General features: G+C 40.4%; 1 protein-coding gene and 1 long non-coding RNA gene across 4 annotated transcripts in view; both read right to left on the reverse strand.

The window, feature by feature from the left end:
• Positions 1-18,595, reverse strand: part of grm8a (glutamate receptor, metabotropic 8a) — a 296,528-nt gene that overhangs the window by 237,194 nt on the left and 40,739 nt on the right. The window lies entirely within an intron of this gene.
• The window catches only part of LOC146499618 (uncharacterized), a 42,986-nt gene continuing 24,391 nt past the window's right edge, over positions 1-18,595 (reverse strand). Inside the window, exon 2 of the long non-coding RNA XR_014870059.1 lies at positions 1-18,595. This exon is cut by the window's right edge and continues 14,826 nt beyond it. This is a non-coding gene — a long non-coding RNA (uncharacterized LOC146499618).

Here is an 18,595-nt window from a genome sequence, read left to right on the forward strand (position 1 = left end):
TGTGTGTGTGTGTGTGTGTGTGTGTGTGTGTGTGTGTGTGTGTGTGTGTGTGTGTGTGTACTTGTGATTAATCCTAGTAGGAGGTGGTGAAACCCTGAGGCTATACTTTCCTCTGATGAGATCTTGACAGCTAAGGTTTATTCCTCTTCATCTCCTTCTCTGTTTCTCTCTTTCAGTCCTTTGCATCCTGCATTTCTTCTTCTCTTCTTCCTCATCTTTAATTGCACTCTCTGTGTCCACCTCTTGTTCATCAGTTCAGCATGTTCTATCCTCTTCTCCTTCCTTCTTTCTTCTCTTTTGTTCGTTGCTAGCATCCTCTTCATCCAAATGAAATTCTTACAAACCCTCTTTCACCCACACTTTCTCCTTCGGCACTTAGTACTTACTGTCCACCTCTGAGTGCAACCTGAAGTCCTCTCATCCTGTTCTTTTCTCTCGATATCTCTCTTTAAATCTTCCACCTCCCTGCTACTTCCTCCATCTCATTTTCTGGCTTTCCCTCTCTGCAGGTGATTAGCAGTGTAGAGGTCAAAACACGTGACCCCTGCGAAATGAACAGCTTTACTTCAAACCTAGCAGCAGGTGCGCAAATATCCACACACACCAGATACAGGCAGGCACACGTATCACAACCTGACACAAAAGAAAAAAAAGAAGAAGAATTGCGTTCTTTCTTCCACTTGCTTGCATGAACTTCAGAGACACCCCTTTACAGCACACCATATCTAGTCATCTGTTTTCTGTGTGTGCATACACTCAAAGCGCAAACAATGAAATCACATGCACACACACACATCCACAAAGAGCATGCACAGTCTAACACACCAATCAAAATCAGACTTTGTGTTCTTAAATTACAGTTTGAAAGCAGTGCAGGTCACAAGGCTTTAAACTCTTAGGTCTCCAGTTATTACCATAATACAGCGTGATGTGCTACAGAGATATTAGAGTGTAGTGCTACAAAGATATATAAATCTATTATGTTTATCGATGTGACATTTTGAAAGGTTACCTTTAAGGTGATGATAAATTTGCACAGCCCGGGAGAACAACACAGCGTGGATAGAGTTCAAAGCGCAAGCGCGCTCAACTGAAACCGACTTCTGTTTGATAATTCTCCGAATACAGTCCCGAGTGGAGGGAATGACAATGCAGTCAGCAGAATAAAACGTTGACATTACTGCAAAGCAAGGACTCCATGCTCCATCCGCGGCCACGTTTGCATGTGTTCACATGCCAGGTACCATTAATTTGTTCAATATGTTTATTTGAACAAGTCCCCTATTGGATTATTAACTTTTCAAGGTGTATGGCTATGGATGCACCTGCAAAATAAATTATATTAACCAGGAACAGAAGCTTCAAAGCATATTCAAACAATTAGCCTTTAATTTATACATTTATATTAAGACATTAATCAGATATATCAACGAAAATTTACACTTGCAAACACTGAAGATGGGCGCAAGTTACAACGATGTAAACAGGTGGAATATGTGTTCCTCAGTTCCTGTGTTTGGCTCACCTGGTCCATGACGGTGAATTTTCCATTCCATTCTTTCTCATTTGATTCTCTGCCTCTCCTCCACCTTCACTTTTTCCCCTCGCTGTCTGTTTTGCTGAAAGCCTTGTCTAAATGCTGCCAGAGTTTGTATATGCAGTCCATGCATGGATGCTGTGGTAAGAGGGACAACCGATGCATTCTGAGAGCTCATTGTGGCAGGATGTGTCACTTTTGAAGTTGACTGTTTAAGGCAGGCTACAAGGACCCTGGAAAATGTCTGCCACTGATCTCGTTTTACATTTATCCTGCCTCTGTACTTCGCCAAAGAGCTGTGGAGCTTTTGGTATCCAAATGGAGCTGATTTGCTGAGGTATGGCATCAGGTTTAGGAGTAAAAATGTATGTATCAGCAATTTTAGCTGAATAGTTTGCAATCTAGGCACTCTTTCTTAAGAGGAAGTAGCCATGAAAAGGTGTGTAGAATTTCATCACTTCAGCTGTTCCTTTAGTGTGTCAGATGCATTTTTTTTATAAACAGAACTATTCAACTGGTCCTAGAAAAACGTAAAAAAAAACAAAAAAAAAAAAACTTGGCTAGGTATAAATAAAAAGCTAAATCAGATTAATTATTAATAATAATCCATGTTTACATGGATAGCAGTGTGTAATCTGTTAGAAAAGATGAATTCATCAAAACCTGTAGTAACCTCGATTCAAGCAAGCATCACTTTTTAAAGAAATTCAACAAGTCAAAACAGAAGGCTTATAAATTATTTGCAGAGATCAGCACTCTGTAGCATTACGCTAACTGTATGTTTTCAGGTGGAACATTAGATAAAATTATAAAGTGACCGACAACTCTTACAAGAACTGACTCTTCATCCATTTATCGCAGACATTCGTTTAGCATCTTTTGCACTTTTCTCTCATCTAGCGCAGGCAGCTGTGATGTCTTGATTCAGAGGTCGAATCGACACTCCAGCGGCTTAGAGAGACTGCCCACGTGTTAGCTGGCAACACTGCCCAGGCCTTTGATATGCTCAAGTCTGTGTACAGTACATTTTTATGTGCATGTGTGTGACTCATTTGTGCACTGGAACTCTTTGAAGATATACACAAGCCTCCCAGAGCTCTGCCTTTTCTGAGGCAGAGCTCTGGGGAGCTCTTCACATAAGAAGTGCCAAAGTGTCCCTTTTCTATATGAGCCGATGCTCATTTCTCTACACCAACGTCTGCACTTGATTTTTGCACTCTAGCACATTGACTGGTACACCTCAGTGAAGCTAGGTTGAGATTTTAGTGCAAAACATATAAACCACCTAAAGTCTCAAGTGCTTGACTTAAAGGCAGCTAGACTTCTAGGATCTTAAGACATTTGCCTCTCCTCTGAGAAGCCTCCTCAGTTCTTAAAGCTGATGGGGAATCCCAGGTATTTAACGGCTAGAAGGGCTGTCACCTTGAACGGGGTTCCGAGAGTTGCTAACTCACCCTGTCATCACATGAGTTGGTAGGGTCGCAAGAGCCGAGGTGTGAAATCTTTGTGAGGTAAAACTGAAGAAGCCTCTCAGATGGGAGGTGAAGCATCTTTAAAAGTGGCCTTCAGCTCAAGCACTTAAGGCTACCATGACCTGGATGACAGAAGACCTACACACCTAAATTCAAATCACAGCAATTACCCATCATCTGATTTCATCATTTCCCTATGTTCCTTCCATTTCTATCATCCTACCTAAATATTACCCTCTTCTTCTATTTCAGAGAAACACAACAGGATGTCACTGTCATTTTAATGGAAACAAATGCAGCAAATGGGAAAAAAAAAGTTTGGATCCATGGGAGCGGGAACTCTCATTTGACAAAACACGAAACTCAAGACAAGTGAAGGGAGACAGACGCAGTTGAAGTGCGAAGTATAGATGAGAACAGAGAAGGAGAAAATGAAGACGAAGAAGAAGAAGAGAAAAAAAAAGCCTTTTATTTCTTGTTTTGCCAAAATGAATTTCAAGGCTCATCTCCTCGGGTGATGTTGTTGTTCACTGCCTAACAGCCTCCTATAAATACAGATTCAGCTCTGAGAGGACAACAAGCCAACATCGTCCGTTATGTGGACACAAACAGAGAAAGTGGATGGTAATGCAAACGACAGAGGAAAAAACACGAGAAGAGGAAAAACAGCTTAAAGGAGGATGTAAGCTGGTGAGTGTGAGACGAAGCAGTTTGGTTAAAAAGCCAACGCAAACACGAAGAAAGTGAAATGAGGGATAAATATCTAATATAGCTACAGCACATAAGGGGAATATAAATATTATATGCAGACAAATCCTATACAAACCACACATGACTTTTACCGTCAGAAAGAATGCTAAAACTGATGCAGACTCCCATCTGAGCATCAGAAATATGGACTTGGCTGATTTACCCTCTGCGTTCAGGAATCCTGAATGAAAGCAATCGCCAGTGTGAGAGCAAGTCCCATCATTCTTGATTAGTATAGTCCAAGCCCTTCCACAGGACACTGTATGTATCTTAGCAAGCGATTATGCTAGTAGTTACCCCCTAATATTCAGGATAATTGTTATTTATTACAGCTCAGGTCTCATTTTTACAATTTAGGCTGGCATTTACAGCAATGATAGCACAATGCTATCTAAAGTTAGCTACAATAACATTAACAGTTTGTCTGGTGCATCAAACAACAGATCAAAAAATACCTGAATAATTAAACTTGCTTGGAAATGAAATGAAAAGTGAACAGTGAACCTTGCTGGTTAAAACAAACTGGCCAGAGTGGCTAAAGCATTTGATTGGCTGGCAGCTTGTTTCTTATCCAGGCAGATTTCTGTTATTGTCAGTGATTCAGATGATTTAGCAGCTATTGGTGAGACCAGTGCTGTGATAAGCAATCAAACTATAGGACAAGTATGCATTAAGGTTTTATGAACAAGAACCTTATATGTAAAAGCGAGCCCTTTAAAATGGAGTGGCTCACTAAAGAAGGCTGGACATAGACCGATGACCTTTTTTTTTTATTTCAACCCTTTCCCCTCTCTATTGTGTCATAAAGGTTCATATCAGACTCAGATGGTTTCTAACACAGACAGAAGTTAAAGTTTATCACTCAATCTACTTACCCCTCTAAAGCTTAACTGCAGTGTCTGGGGGAACAATAAAATACAGAATGAAGACACTAAGAGCTGATAGGATTCAGTTCGCCTGAAGGTTGAAGACTCAATACAACGCCGACTAAGAAGTGAGGCAGAAAACGGCAATGTTGCAGGGCAGCGTCAAACTCTGTGTGAGCGCATGCTTGTATCAGCCTGCTGGGTGCGTTTGCGCATCTGCACTAAAGCCAATCTGTGTGACCATCATCCAATTCACTACTAACTGAGTGAAGCATCCAGCAAGAGAAGGCTCAATGCTGGCATCTCTGAAAGTTTGCATGTGTGTTTGTGCATTCACCTCGGTGGTGCCAGTCAGGCATGACAGAAGGAGAGAATTAAAAGCCGTAGGCGCAAAGAGACCTTCTCACATATGAGTGTGTGTGTGTGCCTGTGTGGGTGTGGGTGCATTTGTGCGTCTGTAAAGAGTGACCTTCTCTCCAGACTAGTGTCACAGACGGTTGGTTTTGGTACCAGGCCTTTGGCTTTATGGAGGCCTATGGGCAAGGTATACTACCACTCTGGGAGAGAGAGTGTAAATGTGTGACTGTGCATGCCGGTGTGTGTTTGTGTGTGCGCGCAAACACTATCAGAACAAGCTCTTCCTTCACCAAACCACCCACGCATGGTTTTCCCCTCCTCTCTCTCTCACTTCATTTGCAATATGTCAAAAAAAGGGATTAGGTAATACTTGTTTATCCCCCTCTTTTCATAATAACAACTTAAAAAACAAAAAGGTTCTGGTACGTGAGAAAAATCGATTTGTAGCTTAAGAAAACAGTTTTCTCAAGTTTTTGCAGTTATTACATCATCTTTACCATTTCGGCTGTTAGGTGAAAGCAGGAATGGTAACAAAACTAATTGGTCAGGTTTAGGAAATGTGCTGTAGTTTGGGATTTGGGTTAATGCACCTTTTTCAGTATCTTACTTAACCAAGTGCAATGAAGGCAATCTTTTACCATGCATACTACCAAAAGTTTGGACACAACTTCTCATTTAATGGTTTATCTTTGTTTTTACAACTTTCTACATTGTAAATACATACTAAAGACTTCAAATATAAGAATGATATATGCAATTACATAGCAATACAATTTATATTTTTTAAAGTAGCCACCTCAATCCTACTGAGGTGACAGGACACTGCCCCTCCCACTCACAAACAGTGGTTATATGACCTCATGGCCTGTCTAAAACTGGAAAAGATAAGACACTCACTTCAGAAGTCCACTGGGAAATTTCAAAACATGTGGGGACCCTTCCTTGATGCTTTTCAAAATCTATAAGAATTTTTCAGCAAACTCTCTTAAGTCAGGTGTGGAAATACAGTGTGCAGGTGCAGGCAGTGACCTGGGTGGGAATGAATGGGATTGTTTTGCAGGGATTATGTTACTTTGGGATATATTATACATTTGTTTATATTTTTCTCTCTTTTTTCTCTTTCTTTCCCTTTTTTTTCTTTTTTTTCTTTCATTTTATTTCACAGCCGAAGATACATTTCTGAACTCATTTCACAGCTTAAATGTACTACTTAAACCTTAATGTACAGATCATCTGTAATCCTTCTCTTTTCTTTCTGTTTATATGTATAATATATATGTTGATGTTTATGTGTATAAAAGGAAACCTCTTAATAAAAAAGACATTGTTTAAAGTAGCCACCTCAGATTAGAGCCCAGATAAATGCCGCACAGAGTTCCACTACCAGACGCATCTCTACATCAACTTTTCAGAGGAGACTGCGTGAATCAGGCCTTTATGGTCAAATAGCTGCTAGGAAACAACCACTAAGGAAAAGCAACAAGCAGAGGAGATTTGTTTGGGCCAAGAAACACAAGAAATGGACATTAGACCAGTGGAAATCTGTGCTGTGGTCTGACGAGTCCAAATTTGAAATCTTTGGTCCACCCCTGCCTTCGTGCGCCGCAGAAAAGGTGAACGGATGGTCTCTACATGCATGGTTCCCACCATGAAACATGGAGGAGGAGGTGTGATATGTGGAGATGCTTTGCTGGTGACACTGTTGATTATTTTTTCAAAACTGAAGGCACACTGAACCAGCATGGCTACCACAGCGTCCTGCAGCCACAAGCCATCCCATCCGGTTTGTGTTTAGTTCTTTTATTTGGGATTTTATTTCTACTATTCATTTATTTTTCAACAAGACAATGACCCCAAACATACCTCCAGGCTGTGTAAGGGCTATTTGACCAAGAAGGAGATTGATGGAGTGCTGCACCAGATGGCCTGGCCTCCACAGTCACCTGACCTAAACCCAATCGAGTTGGTTTGGGATGAGATAGACCGCAGAATGAAAGTAAAAGGGCCAACAAGTGCTCAGCATCTTTGGGAACTCCTCCAAGACTGTTGGAAAATAATTTCAGGTGACAACCGCATAAAGCTCATCGAGAGAATGCCAAGGGTGTCCAAAGCAGTAAACAAAGCAAAGGATGGCTATTTTGAAGAATCTAAAATACAAAATATTATTTCACACTGTTTATTTACTGCGTTATTCCACGTGTGTTCTTCCATAGTTTTGATGCCTTTAGTGAGAATCTACAATGTAAATAGTCATGAAAATAAAGAAAAACATTAAATGAGAAGGTGTCTCCAAATTTTCTCACTGGTAATGTACACCAATAACAGTTAACTGCAGACGAAATCAGCGGGTCAGACTTGACAAAACTGTAACAAATACAGTACAAAAAGGAAGAAAATGAACAAGGGCAGGTGATAAATAATGTATTAATATATTAACTTTTAGTCTGTTACATAATATCACCTTATTATTTAATATAAAGTTCGCCCACTCATCACATGTTTTATATTTATGGAACACTGATGCTCTCTTCTGATTAATTTCTGATAAAGAAAGATGGGAACCCATCTGTTCCAGCTCCTTCCTTCTCTCTGCACCCTGTAAAGATGTCCTTCTGCAGGAGTCTGTAGGGAACATGATTAGATGGGAGGGGAAAAATCAATACAAAGAAATTAACTGTGTCGATATATGGTGTCTCTGGTGATTCCCACCTCTAGTTATTAGGCAGTTTTGGGCCCACCTGTGCAGGCTTCTACATTGAGTGGTCTAACCTTTGTGTTTAGGGCCCAGATGTGGATTTTGGTTTGTTTCATCCTTTGTGTTTTACTGACAACGCAACCACACATATTCACTTTATTAAGTATACCTGTTCAACAGCCTGTAATGTCTATCAGCCAATCACATGGCAGCAACTCAAATCAGTTAGACATCTAGACATGGATGTTGTTAGTGTCAGATGATCTTGTCTGGGTGTTTCAGAAACTGCTGATCTACTGGGATTTTCCCACATAACCATCTCTGAGGTTTACAGAGAAATACCAGTGAGCAGCAGCTCCCTGGGTGAAAATGTCTTATTGATGCAAAAAAACCTGAGGAGAATGGCCAGACTGCTTTGAGCTAAACATCACAGTGAGTTCACTGTACTCAAATGGCCTCCAGAGTCTCCAGATCCCAATCCAGAGAGAGCCTTTGTAAACGTGGTGGCACGGGAGATGTGCAGCTGTGTGATGCAAAGGGAGTGTCCAGCCTTGATATCACTGATACCTTTCACACCACAGATGACATATGTTGTTTTGTTTTGCGATTACGTCTATTTTTTTCAAAATAAACTAATGACTGCCATCACAAGCTGCCGTGTCTCCGTCTATGAGCCGGCTTGTGACTTGAAGCAGAAAGGAGATGATTCTTTAATGCCACAGACAATAACACAGACTGTCCAACTGGGTCTACTCAGCAGTGATGCCAATGAGAACAAAACACTCGTACTGTGCCTTTAAAGAAACTGGGAGCATGTTTACAGCAGTGACTGAAAGTAGCTTGTGGAGTACATAAATCTACTGCATGTCTTTGCCTTTACATGAAAATGACTTACACATTTTAACAAGGTTGAATAAAACATTTTCCTTTTCCTATGTGTCGTGCTTGTACATCAAACTGCTTACCTACCTGTTAGCCCATAAAAACACATAAAAACGTGTAAATAACTGCCAAGTAAAGAAGTGAAACTGGATGAATCAATGCTACCAGTGGAATCAAACAAGCCGGGCATAAACACACTTAAATGACTGTGTTTCATCTGTGACATTAAAATACAACCTTTCACTATAAAAGACTCAAAATGTTTACCAGGCAATTAGGATGAGCTCCCAGCAAAGTCCGCTAATTATTATTCATTGGCTGCTCATCGGATCTCATACTCAGTATGCATATGTTGATATAAGACACTCCTTGATTTTAAACAAACCCTCTTTGTGGTCGTGAGGCAGCATCACTTTAAATTCAGCTCCAGTCACGCGGAACCTCTTCTACATACATAAGCAGGAAACTATGTTAGAGTCTCTCTCTCACACACACACAAGTGCACACACACACACATTTTCCCTCTGAGCCTCCATAGACCCAATTAGACAGCCATAATTACTGCCAGACAGGAACGAGAGGACGGAATAGAAAATAGCATCCATTTTTTAACCCGCACTAGATGTTTCATTGCATCAGTGTCCCTAAACATGACAGTGAGCGGAGTGGCGAAGAAGAGACAGGTGTAGCGAAGGTGTCGAAGAGCGTGAGAGCACAGGGCAAAGACATATAAAGCGCACAATGACGACAGGCGGAGGAAGCACGTGTGAGGAGAGATGTGGGTGCAAGAGCATAGCAGATATTTAATTCATGCTTATCTTGCTTAAGAAGTTAATTTAGCGAAAGCAAGTTAATGCTCCGATTGCACACTTCATTTTTTTTTCTTTTAGCCACACACACACATCCACACAGAAATGGAAATTGAGAGAACTCTCTCAAACCTTATAGACTAATGTCATTAATTAGGTCTTCATATGTCTGCACAGCTAAACTCTTTGCTTCAGTCTGCACGGATGAAAGAAAAGTGAAGTGAAAAAAACACTTGGGAAAGAATTTTCCTACCTCACACAGAGCAAAAGCAAAACCAAGCAAAGCATGAATATGAAGAACTGCTGTTTCTGTGATGATAACTGCTCACTTAAAAATATTAAGTGCAGTATTCGCGGCCAAAAGAGGGGCAGGTGGGAAGCCAAATGTTAAGATAGGAAAAGGCATGTATATATGCATATACATTTTTGCAGTTTATTTATTTTTCAACTACCTGAAACACCTTGGCAAGTCAGTTTTTTGGCGTGACATCAGTAGAACATGAATGCATCATAAAATAACCACACTGTGTCTATCAGTAGTGTAAGTGGTGTCAGTGTCCTGGAACAAGGCAAATTTATTTTGCACACACCCATCAGCAGAGAATTTAAACAACATTTGAGTTATGTGCAAGTTCTAGTTTTCAGTTTTTACATTTTAAAATTGTGAGAAAATCTAAATTAAATGTAGTATATGAAATAGGTGGGGACAGAAACATTTAAACCAAAGGCTAAACGAGTTAAATAACTTCATGTAATTAGGTGCTTACCTCTGCAATGAACACAAACACATATACACTAAATAAATGCACTACATATACACTTTGATATGTATTCACTACCAAAGTGGCACACAGTAATACGCAGCCAGATAGTGTTTACTTTTCATGGCAGAGGCGAGATGGCGACTAATAGGAAATTGCAAGTGTAATAAAAATATGTTAGCTTTGGCTGCACCACAGATTCGCGTGCACACTCGCAGATAAATGCACACTTAAACCTCGCTATCTGCCAAAAACCTGCTGTAGCAGCAGAAACCTGATAAGGGCTCAACTTGACACATTTCCCTTGCTCTTTTTTCCCCGTGTTTCTTCTTTACTTTCTGTTCTTTAACATATCTCTTTCAGTAAAGCAGCACGTGCACACGCAGACGGTGAACTGCCCTCCAGAAAGCACGTGTGTGTTCAAGTTTCCCTCGTCTTCTTTCAATTGCATGCCTGCTGCCGTCTCTGACAGCAATGAGTTTTTGTTTATGTATTAGCGCCTTTCATCAGCTTCGGTACAGTGTGCATGAATCTTTGTGCATGTTTGTGTGTGTACGCGCTATACCCAGAGAGTCATACCTCAAGGCAGTCTGTTATCACCAATAGCCTGCTAAATTAATCAGTACCCCTCAGGCCTCTTGACCGGACCCCAGACACTCGCTCGCTCACTCACTCACACACATGCACATGCACACACTCACACACCAGTCATACGTTTCACAACATTGCAGAGGCATCATTCACAGAGTCAAACAGGTCCAACAGCACCCCATGGAGAAATACTGAGACTAGGTGAAAATATATACACACCCACACACACATATACTACACACACTCTCAAGTAGAAACAAAAACACCCAGTCACGAGTAAAAGTGAGTATAGACATGTGAAAAAAACATTGTTCTCTGTTATTCGATGTTAAGAAGAGAGGTGACAATAAGCGAGGAGCAGTGTGGCTTTACAGAGCTTTACAGATGTAATGTTTGCTTTGAGAGTGTTGATGGAGAAAAGCAGAGAAGGTCAGAAGAAGTTGCGATGGGTCTTTGTGGATCTAGAGAAAGCATAGGGTGTCGAGAGAGGAAATGTGGTGCTACGCGAGGAAGTCATGGCAGAGAAGCCTGTGGGGGTGGTGAGGTGTGCGGTAAGAGTGACAGATGGGTTCAGGGTGCTGGTGGGATTACATCAGGGATCGCCTCTGAGCCCCTTCTTGTTTGCAGTGGTGATGGAAAGGTTGACAGATGAGGTCAGGCAGGAGTCTCCGTGGACTATGATGTTTGCAGATGGCATTGTGATCTATAATGAGAACAGGCAGCAGGTGGAAGAGAGTCTGGAGAAGTGGAGGAATGCACTGGAGAGAAGAGAAATGGAAGTCAATAAAAAAAACAAGACAGAATATGTGTATGAAAAGAGGTAGGACTAGTGTAACAGTGAAGCTGCAAGCAGAAGCAGTGAAGTTGGACGAGTTTAAATACCTAAATGGCAAAAAGACTAGTTCTTATGTAGACCTTTTCTATACTGCAAGGCTTAGGTGGTTTGGACATGTGCAGAGGAGGGATAGTGGACAGACTGGATGATGAATGCTGAATATGGAGCTGCCAGGCCTCAGGAGGAAAAGAGGAAGGCCACAGGGAAGAGTTAAGCATATGTGTAGGGTCTGACAGAGAAGGATGCTAGGGACAGCGTGAGATGACATGGTGTAGCAACCCCTAAAGGGAGCAGCCAAAAGAAATAGTAGTAGTATAAGAAGAAGAAGAACAAGTCTGGGTTTTTTTTTTCTTTCAAACTGTTGAGAAAGAGATAAGCATAAGAAAAATCACTCTGCATTCATTAGTGTGTGTATTTGTGTCTGTGTTTTTCTAAAAGAGGAATGCATGTCACTAGGTTAGTTATGAATACGTTGCCACTTTTGCCAGCACACAACAGGGAGCAAATTAACGTGTGCATTTATGTATATATGTCTGAGAGATAGAGAAAGAGCACAGATTGTGGGTGTGAGTGCAGATGCTGCAGCAGTGTAAATCTAATTCCTATCTGCATAATGGCGCCTCCAGCTGAGGAACGCCTGCTCTTGTTCCCTCTCACTTTTTTTCTCTTTTCTCTTTAAAACACACACACACAAGCACACACACACACACACACACACACTCTTTTTCACTCGTTTTCATTGGCATAATGCATTTCCTAGCCCCCTACCCTAATCCTAGCCATCAGAAATTAATGCCTAACCCTAAAGCCACATTCTGAGCCTCAAAAATGCATACAAATTTGTAAGTACTGGCATTGGGTCCCTACAAGTGACTGTTGGTCCCCACGAGTATAGTGGCATGCCAGTTTCAGGTCCTCACCAATATGTTTAAACAAGTACACACATCTACATCTGCACATCTGCATATATATATATATATATTAGGGGTGCAACGATACACAAAATTCACGGTTCGGTTCGGTTCGATACTTTGGTGTCACGGTTCGATATTTTTTCGATACAAAAAAAATGTTCATGCCTTTTTATTAATTTGTCATTTATTAAATTTTCACGGCACATTCTGCACGTTCATCATTTGTTTGAAGCCAGCTCACCTCCTGCAACCACTTTTCCGAGAATACGTGCTTCTTTTGTGGTTCGGACTCCTTCTGACATTTCTTTGGAAGTGGAGGAACATCACAGTAATTGCTTAAAGGAGCTTCTTCGACATCTTTAAGAGTTCTAAACAAATGTCTGTCCTCCTCCTGAAAATCTTATGTACGCAAACACGCGTTGCAACTTCTTATCTTGTGCGGGTTTTTATTTTGACAGCGAATGCGCACCTGCGGACCACTTATGTGCAGCCCTGGTTATTTAGCTCGTCATATTGCAGCCACAGAAATTCTTTTGTCCATGAAACCATAAAGCTGCACTTTCTTTTTGCCTTATAGTCTGATTTGTCATAACTTTTCCGTTTTGTCACTTCTTCACCCTGACCTGTCTTATTTGGCTCAGCAGAACTAAAATATATATCCTGCTGCTTTTACACACGCACTAACATAACGCTCAGCGATTCTCTGCGCAATCAACCTCTCACATGTTTAAGCTGCGGGAGATTTCACTTGTCATGTTTGCATAGTAAGCTAACGATTGATAAGACGATGTCAGAGGAATTGGTGCGCAAATTATCATCACTCACAGTTCACGCGATTGCAAAGTGAAAGCAAAAAACAAGCGCAAATTCAAACGCGATTTCAGTATGTCACATATTGACAGTGGCCGATGCCAATGACATAATTACCCAGCTACATTTCCGAAAGAATGCAAAAGCATTGACATATATTTTTCCTTCCTACGATAGGCCGACGGGCAGGGCAGAGATAGATTTTGGTAGCCCGACTGGAAAAAAGCCCCAGGACGTCAGGCTAGCGATTTTGCGAGCCCTGTATCTGATTGAGGAATCACTCATCTTTGGAAAAGAGAGTTTTTTATGGAGAAATGTCTCTTTCCAAAATAAAAGCTATACTATACGCTTCTTCTGGGCTATATTCTCAGCAGCATATTAAACATATCAGGTCCCCATAAGGAGAATCATGTGCTAACGGCTGTCTAAATGACTCGGGTAAAGCTTGTAGCATGCGCGCTTGTTTTTGTCTGCTTCCACTTGTCTTTGCACTAGGATGATGTCGGAGTAAATGTGCAGTCATATTGGTTGTGTTCCCACTAGTGCTGTCAGCGTTAATCTGAAATGACGTTAACGTCACAACACGGCAAATCTCCGTTAACGAGCTACCGCGGATCGCCTCATGAGTGGGGCTGGAAGACGTCAACACATTAACGAGCTAACTGCGCTAACACACTAGTTCCCACCAATTGAGCATTGCTGGCACATCCAACATACTGTTTTACTTTTGTCCATGACATGCTTACCTTCAGGGTCATACGTCACATGAAAACCAAAATAGTTCCAAACGCCAGATCTGAATGAGGGCGGGGGAGGTTCAATTTGCCATGTTGCAACTAGCCTAGCTTCTGTCTCGCTAGCTTGCCCTGTGCTCAGTGAATCTGTGTTCGACTACTCCGCCTAGGCTGCACTGTCGAGCGCAGATCCACTGAGCGCTCAACACAGACAGCATCGTCAGAAGGAAAGTTGATAAAATAAATTAAAAATGTTGTATTGTTCGATACATATGCGTACCGAACCGAAAGCACTGTATCGAACGGTTCGATATCGATACGAGTATCGTTGCACCCCTAATATATATATATATATATATATATATATATATATATTCTCCACAAATCTATTCAGACTTCCTCACTCTCAGAAAGTACATATCGCATTACCAAACACCTACAGCCCTCAGCACCCATGCACTCTGAGGAAGAGGCATATGTGAACTGAACCGTGTGTGTCAGCTATGAAGCAGGACTCAAGCTCAAGTTAATGTTGATGATCAAAACTGACCAAAACTGGAAAAAATGACAAACACAAAGCTTCAACTATAGCACTGGCTTATCATGGCTAACATGATAGCACACAGAGCAAAATAGCACTGATTTGCACTCTTGTTGCTTGACACATTAATTTATACAAAATTATTCTTGTTTTTACAAGTTTTTTTTGGCTGTAAGCTACATGCTAAGAAAATTAAAGCAGCACAGGCATCAAGCTGCAAATTCACCCTGAAGATGCAGTCAACCCAACTGACATTAGCAAATGTACCTTCACTTAAACAAATACCATATATTCTTAGAAACTACTTAGCGCTTTCATGATGTAAAGATGCAGCTGCATCTGTTTGCAAGTTGGCTTATTATGTGCCTCATATACCCTTCTTATTAAATGTGTATAGCAGAAAATCTTCCCACACTATTCTTTTTTTTGCATTGCCATCTGTGCTAATAGGCGACATTATTCACAGTACACTTATCCGTGACACCTTGCTGTTTACAACAGCCATGTGGTTTAAAACTGTTAAAACCAACTCTTCACTTTGGTGAAATGGGCTTTGCACAATAGACCCACATCAATATGTACAGACAGGGCTTAAAAACAGCCTCAATTACAGAGCTGTAAGAATAACATCTCCAAGGTAGACTTGAACTGAAGAGGCCCGTTATGCCCATCTCAAAGAAACCCTTTAATACCCAGGAAACGCTGACTGAGCAGGAACACTGGTTTAAAGGATGGCACTGGAGTATTAAGTCATTAGAACCCGGCTGAAATAAAGCTTCAGATTTTGATGTCATCAGCACGAACCATTATGGGATTGTTATTCGCGGAAGTCAGACGTATTAAAGCAATATACGAAGATAAAGGATGTTTTGGGGTTTGAAATTTGAATTGCTGAAATTAAAAATTCATCAGAATGCTAAGTTGCTATTGTACATGGCACAAATGTACATACAACCAAAATGGAAGCAATTCATGACCCTTGCAGCTTGAAAGCAGCGACAAGTAGCTGAAATCACAGAGCCAACAATGCATGGATGACGGAAAAACATCACCTTCAACGATTTCATGCGGTTGCACAACTTAGATTTGGCAGTTACCTTGGCTGTAGCCACATGGCAGTATAGCATAGTAATCAAAGAAAATGTGACAAGGCAAATATGACTGGTTGCTATTGTTACACTTCAGACATAATTGAACAGGATGTATGTTATATGGTTACAAACTGCAGGGCTGCTGCAACATTGCTAATTCAAACAACACCTATGTGCTTTTGTTTTAGGCAAACCAGTGTGATCGGGATCGGATGCCATCCCTTAACCTCGGACACACAGAAGTCTTTGTGGCTCCCTCTGATCTGTATCAACAGAGAGCACTAGATGCTCCTGCACCTGCTGCTGCACCAGAAGACGAAATGTTGTAATGAAACATTCTGCCCTAATAAATGCCATAAAAATACTTTGCATCTAATTGACATTGATTTTTAAGATTCACTGTACAGTTTAGTGCAACTGTGAGGCACAAGTGAGAATATTATTACAATCCAATATTAAAAACCATGTAAAACGTACTTTATAAATTTGTATGCAGTGCTACACATGCATGAATGCAATCTTGAATTTGTTTATAATTCTTAACTTTTTTAAGGTCTAAGTGCTTGCAACAAAAGGTTTTGCTGGAGAACTTGAGCGTCACTAGCTACTAAAAATAAAGTAACCATTCAATGTGTTCATTTGCATCAACCTTGCCTAATACCACTCCTTTGCTTTATTGTTTATCTGCTCTCTGTATCATGCTGCTGATTTTCTCATGGGTCATTTGGATGTTTTTAAGCATTCATTAGTGTGTTTTCCTCCGAATCACCTGTTGGCATCTGTCTTTATTTTCATTTTGTGTGAACAACATAATCCAGTGATTACCAATACCAATACTAAAGTCAAGATTTGCTTATTTAAAAGTCCAATATTCCAATATATTGGCCAACACTGGATTTCATAAGATGTTTGAAGGGTTTTACTTTCATCTTGTCTTTACATTTTAATAATGATACCGATAGATCAGCAAATACCTTCCATTGGCTGTGTGGTTAACCTAACTGTGTTAGGTTAACTGGTGATTACAATTGGCTGACACTAAACTGGATAAGCAAAAAAAATGGATGGATGGATTGGTGGAAGTTTAAATCAACAATCAATGAGCATTTATGTCACACAGGTAAAGAGCCACACAACTAAAATGAACCAAAATGCCTCTAGGGTAGCCATAAAGATCCTTTTTCTTGAAGCATGGTTCACCTTTAGCTAGCCAGCTGAGATGCCCCACTGGGACAGACAAGAGTTCAAAGCATTAGTCTGTGTCTTTTGAAGACAAGCTTTCACTTCTTTTACATCCTTTTAGCAGTTTTGACACTGGGCAGTACCTGAAAAACCTCAGCCTTCATTTTGCAATAATTTACAGTTTCATTTGAAACACGTATGCAGTCCACTCGTACAAATAAATCTGTTTAGCTGAGAACACGTTCAAGGCAGCTGCACATTTTGTGTGAGGCCAGAAAATGTTTTGGAAGCACTAACAATTTTTTTTGAATCACTTCTTAAAGTACACAGTAGTGCTTCATGAGATTTCTTATATAGCAGGATATTGCTGAATTTGAATGAGCTGATGACCTTGCTGCTTCCTGAACATTTAAAAATTGTCATACTAAACATTTAATACAAATAAATATAGAATGCTGTCCGTTTTTGGTGAATTTGTTGCTTCCATCCTCATAACTTCTGATGGAAAATGAGAAACTTCCGCTATTTTTCTTTTCTTTTCTTCCTTGGAGCAAAATGTCCAATAACTAATTCCTAACCACAAACATCAGTAACACTGTGTGAATGCATCTGTACAGTGTGCCTCCCTGCTCCACTGCGCATGCACTCATGTGTATGCGTGAAACTATTTTTTTTTCCTTGCATAAACCTTGGCTCGTGTCCAGCTCTACTTGGATGGAGCTCAGTGAGCGAAGTGAAAGACTTGTCTTGTCTTAGCGGTTAAATCCCCCTCTGAGACAGGAAGTGAAACACGCTCTGAGAGTTTTATGTATTGTTGCAAAGCTGCTTTTTTTTTAATGGAGATATGCAGGGGTAAGCACCCCCAAGGGCTTTCTAAATCACCTCTCCAACAGGTATTATGATACACAGACCTAAGTTCACAGACAGACCATTGGCGCAAAAGCTACATTAACTGTTTATAATGACTGTTTGGTTTAGGCAGTTATCATTAAACTGAATTATGTTTAATACATTGAAATTGTTGGACACTACACACATTATATTACATAAAAGATCTGTTTCTCTGTCTACAAGTGGCATGCTAATTCTATTACAACTACAGACTAATGCAAATGTTCATTCAAATGATGAAAATTCATATAAAATTCTATTAACATATTCACTTAAACTCATCATAGGCTGTTCATTCCATCGACTGTGCTACAGTTCATGGGGCGGGTGTGCCTTGGGCAGTAGTTAGTTGTTTTATTCCAGGGTCGGTGACTTGATTGCCATTTTATCCACATTTCCAAGCGTCCTTGAGCCTGACACTGAACCTGATGTTTCTCCTGATTATAGGTAAGAATCTTACATGGCAAACCCACCATTTTCTAGAAGCTCTAAAGTTAAAAGGTGTCGTGTTTATTTATTTTTTTTTACACGAAGGATAAGTCACTGATTGCTGTCATATAACTATACTGGTAAACTCACAGTATTACAAACTAACATTATCCCCAATATACCCAATAACACGAGTAAAAGCAATGTTACATGTTGCTAACCTGTGTGTCTTAAAGTTTTTTTCAAACTTTTATTTCATGTCAGAGTTAACATCCCTCTAAAAAAAATATATCAGTAACGTAAGACATCATATTTCTCTTATTCTGCTACTACAGCCCAAACTTATTTTCAGAAATACTTTAGAATGAGGCAACATAACCAAAATAACAAAACAGACCCTGTAGGTTATTTATGACTTCATTGATGACGTGGCAGCCTTTGTTTTAGA

This window comes from Neolamprologus multifasciatus, chromosome 17, assembly GCF_963576455.1.
Source record: "Neolamprologus multifasciatus chromosome 17, fNeoMul1.2, whole genome shotgun sequence".
NCBI classification, from domain to species: domain Eukaryota; kingdom Metazoa; phylum Chordata; class Actinopteri; order Cichliformes; family Cichlidae; genus Neolamprologus; species Neolamprologus multifasciatus.